This window comes from Symphalangus syndactylus, chromosome 8, assembly GCF_028878055.3.
Source record: "Symphalangus syndactylus isolate Jambi chromosome 8, NHGRI_mSymSyn1-v2.1_pri, whole genome shotgun sequence".
Taxonomy (NCBI): Eukaryota; Metazoa; Chordata; class Mammalia; order Primates; family Hylobatidae; genus Symphalangus; species Symphalangus syndactylus.
The window spans coordinates 47,399,505-47,406,315 of NC_072430.2; the positions used below are offsets into that span (position 1 = coordinate 47,399,505).

Here is a 6,811-nt window from a genome sequence, read left to right on the forward strand (position 1 = left end):
GGGCTGCCCTAAAGAGCACTCTTTCTCAGATCTACATTTTCAGGGCACTCAGACCCTCTCCTTCCTCCCTACCTTGCTGGCTGGCTCTCTGTTCAATAAGCATTCCACTCCCCAACCTAGCAGAAGCCTTTGAGGAGGTGCACAGAACCCTGGCATGGAATTTTTCACAGGAAAAGGAAAAGCTTTGAGAACTATAAATCACATTTGATAAGGAAGGCTTTGGGGGTTCATGCTAAAGTTCTCTCTATAAAACACAAAGATGAGATTTAGAGCCTAGGCTTCGCATTGAAAATCCTCTTTATTTTTTTAAAGCAGCAGTACATGTGCATTGAATTTAGGCACTATCACGTCTGTCAATTCTCACCAATGGTTAAAGTTCTGCACCAAATATTTGGAAACAATGCTACTGGAGAGTTCAAACTTAAAAACAGGATTCTCTCTTTTTGTTTTTGGGTTTTGGATTTTTTTTTTTTTTTTTTTTTTTGGTGGCACCTTTTCTTGATTCAGGGCAATATCCGCAATACCACAGTAGGACCAAGAGTTTACTAAAACACTGTTCTTCCTCAAACAAACTGCATCACCTAGTAGAATGTTAATCTCAAAGTACAGATACGGATGGATGCAGCTTTAAAGATATCTCCTTGAGAAATGAAAACATATACCCACAGAAAAACTTATACACACATGTTCTTAGCAATACTGCAATATTATTCATAACCAAAAAACAGAAACAACCCAACTGTCCATCAGCCGATGAATGAATAAAAATGTGGTATATCAATACAACAGAACAGCATTCAGCAATAAAATGGAATGAAGTACTGATACACGCTAAAACATGAATGAGCCTCAAAACATTATGCTAAGTGAAAGAAGCCAGTTATTAAAGACCACATATCATATGATTCCATCTATATGAAACGTCCAAATAGGCAAATCTATAGAGAGAGAAAGATGAGTGGTTGCCTAGGGCTAGGTGGGATTGTAGAGAAATAGAGAGTGACTTTTTGGGGTGATGAAAATGTTCCAAAATTAGATTATGGTGATAGATGTACAACTCTGTAAATATACTAAAAACCACTGAATTGTACTTTAAATGGGTGAATTTTATGACCTGTTAAAAAAAAAAAAAGCTAGTTAATGGGTGCAGGAAATCAACATGGCACATGGATACATATGTAACAAACCTGCACATTGTGCACATGTACTCTAAAACCCTAAAGTATAATAAAAAAAAAAAAATAAAAAATTTAAAAAAAAAAAGCTAAGTGAAAAAAATACAAAGTTGAATGTACAAGTACTACCAGCTGAAGATGGAAAAAACAGAATACACATTATGTTTATGTTAGGGTGGTATAATCATGCTGATTTTTTTTCCCTTTTATTTTCCAAGCTATCTGTAATCTTGTGCCTCCCCACCAAAAAACATCTCTCAGTCTTCCTTCAAACAGTTTGCATAGACTGCTATAATTTAAAATGCAATTTAAGCAAAATCACCTTGTTCCCTTTTTGCAGTTACCTTTTACAAGACTCCATCCACTTAGTTTGCTGAGCTCAACTGAGAACAATCTAAAGGAAGAATTGGATAAACAGGCTCTTATGCCATTCCCAGAAGCCAGTTTCATTTTATTGTCTTTGTCAGAAGCTGAAGCCTAGTCTAGCCAAAGAAAATTTCAGCAAGGACAGTTTACATAAAGGGCAATTCCACACTCTAATCTTAAATTTCTGTGGGTGACGGCAAGTCACTGCTGGCAGTAGGTTGGACTTGGAAAGATTAGATATTCCCTCTCCACTACAAAAGGTGGCAAGAAAGAGGAGGCTGAGAAAGATCTCTATTTGTGTCCCTTCTCTGAGGTTTTGTATCCAATCTCCAACTGCAGAATCCTGAATCATTTTTCACCAGAGAAGATCCTCTTCTGAGTAATAAAGAATTGTCAGTCACCACCTCTGCCGTCTGTGAACCCACTGAAATCTATTACTGTCATCAGGAATCCCAGGCTAACTTCCCTCAAATCAAGCAAGGAGGCTTTGCCAAAAAATAAAATAAAACACTTGTGTATGTGTGTAGGAGGGGGGAGTACATTTAAGGGCACACTGCTATCAGGTAATTTTAAGGATCTACTAACACTGGCGACAGTAACAGGGAACTACATCTGTTTCTGTTTGAGAAAAATGCTTCAGTAATATCCTGTTTCAGGAGTACTGTGTGAATTCTTGGCACGCAGCCTTCAGATGTTTCAAGGGTGGCTATTTTCCTTTTTTGAGATACAAGAGCCAGGGAGGGAGACTACATTACAGGCAACACCACAGTCTGTGAAACTAGTTTCAGTTCTCACTGCTGCACTTCCTGCTGTCGCTATATCCAGTACCTTCACAAACGCTTAACTGTCCCAAGCCTTGATAGTAGCACAGTTGGCCTTTCACAGCTGAAGTGACCCAGCTCAGTGCCACTGCAAGGTCCACCAGTGGAGCAACTTCCACACTCAAGTAAGAACCAGAGGATGAGAGAGCAAATGGAGGCACCCTGCTGGTTTCCAGGCCAAAAAAAACTAAAAAGGGAAGAAAAAGGACACCATCGCAGACATATCAGCACAAGAAGAACACAGGTGCCTAACAGGCTCTGCTGCGAAAACCTAAGCCTTGTAAGAGGTACCTCTTTCCCCAGAGCTTGTACTTTTTAAGATGAAAGGTTCTTACACAGAAACACAAACTTACACTCATCCAAGGCACATACAATGGCTGTTGCCTTGAATCCAAGCCAGGGGTGGGGTGAACAGATCTTGATGCACAAGGACAGTCCACCCAAAGGTTCCTGAGTACTATGGAGCTCATGAGAAACCTGGGGAAAGAGTCTCTATTTCCCCTAGTTTTGCATTTGTCGCAAAGCTTACCTTTAACCAAATGTCCTAATCCTCAACATTCAAGTCTGCAACAAAGCAATGTTTGCTCTCAAAGTTGAAAAGAAGACAAGACATGGGGCTCCTTCCTCTATTGGCTCCTTCTGATCTTTCTCCCACTGCTTGAGCAAACACCTTCTAACAAGACTTCCATAGTGTCCAGACAGAAAGAAGAGGGAAAATAAATACTGCTTGTCAGCTTCAACTAGGAGATAGCATGTCAGTTCAGGAGCTTAATAACTCACTTCATGTAAGGCAATTACACAACCTAGGCCCAGTGGATCTGCTGACATTCGGGCCTGCAAGTGTCAACTGTCTCTTAGTAAATGGGGAACTAGAGGGGAAAGACAACCATGTGTGCCCTCTGGCCTTCCCTCTCTGCTGGCAAGTGGTTCTGCTTCATTCTCCACAGTTCACTTGTTTGGTACTGAAATGAGGAAGAGTATGTACCTCACTATTTTTTTTAAAAGATGCTGTATTTCTCCCAGCCTACAAATGATACCAGTAGTAACTTGGTTGTCAGAAAAGCTAAGGATATGAAAAAAGGGCAGAAGAAAATATCTGAAGCAAAAGCCAAGTTTTTATGTGGGAAATTGACAAGTGTGGAGGGAGTGAAACAATGCTTAGTAGCAATAAACTTGAAAGAAGTTCTAACTTTAAAGAAAGCAGGTGAATTATTACCTTTTGGAAGGGGTGTGTGTGTATGTAGAGGGAAGGCTGCTACAGGAATTGCTGCCCCACCAAAAGAGCAAAGGAGGATATCCCCTACTGAGAGATGCACCATTACATAAGAACACAAGTTCAGGCCAGGCACGGTGGCTCACGCCTGTAATCCCAACAGTTTGGGAGGCCAAGACGGGCAGATCACCTGAGGTCAGGCATTCGAGACCAGCCTAGCCAACATGGTAAAACCAAGTCTCTACTAAAAACACAAAAATTAGCCAGGCGTGATGACACGCACCTGTAGTCCCAGCTGCTCAGGAGGCTGAGGCAGAGAATCGTTTGAACCTGGGAGGCGAAGGTTGCAGCGAGCCGAGATTGTGCCACTGCACTCCAGCCTGGGTGACAGAGCAAGACTCCATCTCAAAAAAATAAAAAATAAAAAAGAACACAAGTTCAATCACCACACCTCAGAGACTGGCCAGGAAAACAAAGTGCTGAGGTCTCTCTATCTGCCAGCCTGTATCTGTAACACCTAATTCTACCCTTCCTCCTCTTCTATCTCACCAAATTCTGGGCTTTCAGAAGGCAGGCTTCAGCGAAAGAAGTCAAACTCACCCATTTGACAGTGGGTTTGCTCTCAGGGTTTAAACACTGAGCACCCTGGCACCTGTCTCTATCTAGGTGTAAGTGAGGATTTGTTTCATATGCCATTTCTACTACAGTATCCAAAAAATTACTCTGTAGACAGGAAGTCCTATCTCTCAGGACTCATACCAATACTGTCCTCTGTTTAACTCGCTGGGCAGAAGTTCCTTCGGCAGCAAATGGCCAACAATGAAAGCTAACAACATAAACCAAGACAAATTGACTTAAAGGCTGTGAGTCCATGAGAGCTGGATTCTGACTTATTCAATGCAGTACCTGCAATACCTAGCACAGTGCCTGGCATACATTCGGTATCACATAACTACTTGGGAGTACTGAATGAAAGAATGAACAAATGAACCTTATGCAAACATACTGTAAGTGTATACCCAGGAGAAAGAGTTTAGAATGCTCATGATCTGAGAAACAGCCTGAAGCAGCAGTGCTTTGAGAAGGTTTTAGAAAGACTCCAGGTTCAATTTTACCAAAAGGTAAACAAACCAGAAACTAGCAGTATAATCTAGGAGTTCAGACTGTGGGCTCCACCATGAGAAACCTATGTGACATAGGCGAGTTATTTAACTTGTTTGGTTTGGGTCTCAACTAGAAGAATTGGGATAATAATATCTACTCAAAAGTCTGTTATTAAATGAGTTCAAAAAAGTAAAGCCCTTAGCACAAAGGTTGGTACTCAGTAAGTCCTCAAGAACCTTTCCATATTATTGCTGCTTGAATACCTTCTTTGCTGAGATGCAGACGTACCTCCCCCAACTCTAGGAAAATTTTAATTTCTGGTTGAATATGCTTCTAGCTAAAAACACAAAGCCCAGAGAACTCAGAAGTCAGTGCCAAGCACATGTCTCTACTAGCCTCCACTAGATGGTGACAATTTGGGTGTGGAATTCCCAAAACAGAAAAGGTGTGTGTGCGTAACTCCTATGTATGTTTTTACACCAGAGGAACGAAAACAGCAAGAAATGAATTAACTACTGTGAAGGGTGGAAAGACATACTTCCCATCTCTGTAGATCAAAAAAGAGAGTAAATCCCTAGGCCTAATTGAACTGAGTAATCTTACTGCACCTCTGGAAGAGCACACAGGAGCCCAGTTAGCAAGAGCAACAAAGCCCAGCATGTCGCCTGCCACCGAAAGAAAATTCTGTGGGAACAACAGCTTTACGCCTCCTTGCCCAGACGCCAACTTCCCTTTAACCAGCCCAAGACTTTATTTTGACGCCTCTTTGCTCCTGGGTCTTGCTGTCCCCATAACCACCTCCCCCTCCTGCTCCTAAATTCGTCCAGGGTAACTTTTCTCCACTTCAGCAGCTCCCCAGCCACGACTCCCATGAGGGAGAGTCAGAGCCACACTCATAGCTGGGGTCTCAAAACCAAGTGTAAAAAAAAGGAAAGTCTGTATGTACGTGCCTACTTTTTGAAAGAAAAGAGCTGGTTTCGGGGAGTTTAGCCTGGTTAACAAGAGAAGTTTTTGAGATTAAAGAGCAGCCGAGGCGCGGGGGCTCCCGAATGCTGCGGTGCGCACAGGCGGGCTCTGAAATTTCCTCAGGAAATCCACCTTCTCTAAGCCAGCCCTGCCCGAGCGCAAGCCCCGCAGTTTTGCTGGGCTGAGGGCAGTAATGACAGTGGCACAGAGGGCCTCTGCCTACCTCCTCTGCACCCATCGGCACGGCGTCTGGCTCTTCCGGGGCTGCCCGGGCAGCGACGCGGGACGGCGCGCCCCGGACCGCGGGTCACCAAGTTCCCGGCCGCAAACCAGCCGCCGGTCCCCCCGGCCGCGCAGCCCCCACTGCTGGCCGGCTGGCCGCGCCACTCCAGCGCGGGGCTCCCAGCGGCGCAGCTCGCGGCCGGGTGACAGCGGGCCGGCGCAGAGAAGCGCGGGGAGCCGCCGAAGCCCGCCGGGGCTCCGGCCAGTGTCACTCCTGGGCTGTGCGCGCTCGTCCCGCGCCCCTGACAGCCGGCCGGGCGCGTCGGTGGCACAATGCCGGCCCCGCCGCCCCCCGGCCGCAATGACAACTCACCCGGGAGCCGGCGGAGACCTCCGGGATGGGGGCGCTCACCGCTTCCACGCCGCCGCCTGCGCGCGCCCGCAGCCTTCTCGGGTCTAGGCGAGGCCCCGCGTGCCCTTGTCTAGCTCGCTCTGGCGCTGTGGGCAGAGGAAGCGGGCAGGAGGGAGGGAGGCGGCGGGGCGGTCGCCGGCTTCGGAGAATAGAACGCGGCGGTAGCGGCGGCTGCAGCGCCAGCGTCACTGACCCAGCTGTACCGCGCGAGCGGGGGAGGCCCCGCGGAGGGGAGGGGGCGGGGAAGGGGCGGGAAAGGGGCAGGGCCAGACGCGCACGCAACAGCGCCGGCGTCGCGCCGGCGTCGCGTCGCCGCGACCGCCCAGCTGGGAGGCCCCGCACGCACGCGCCGCCGGCCGGGCCAGGTACCCACCGGAGAAGCGACGCGGTTGGGGAGGTGGGGGGTCCTTAAAGGGACAGTCCTCTGCGCTGGAGTGGATGGGGCGGTGGCACCGACTCAGCTGGACTATGCGGCGTTTGCAGAGCGCTCTCCAGTTCGTTTACTATTATTATTATTTGCATTATTGAATTA

General features: G+C 46.8%; 1 protein-coding gene across 1 annotated transcript in view; it reads right to left on the reverse strand.

Annotated features, from left to right (window-relative positions):
* The window catches only part of SUSD6 (sushi domain containing 6), a 111,535-nt gene extending 105,013 nt beyond the window's left edge, over positions 1-6,522 (reverse strand). Inside the window, exon 1 of the mRNA XM_055289001.2 lies at positions 6,241-6,522. The gene's annotated coding sequence lies outside the window, so the exon portion shown is untranslated. The remainder of the gene's footprint in view (positions 1-6,240) is intronic.
* Between the last annotated feature and the right edge of the window lie 289 nt (positions 6,523-6,811).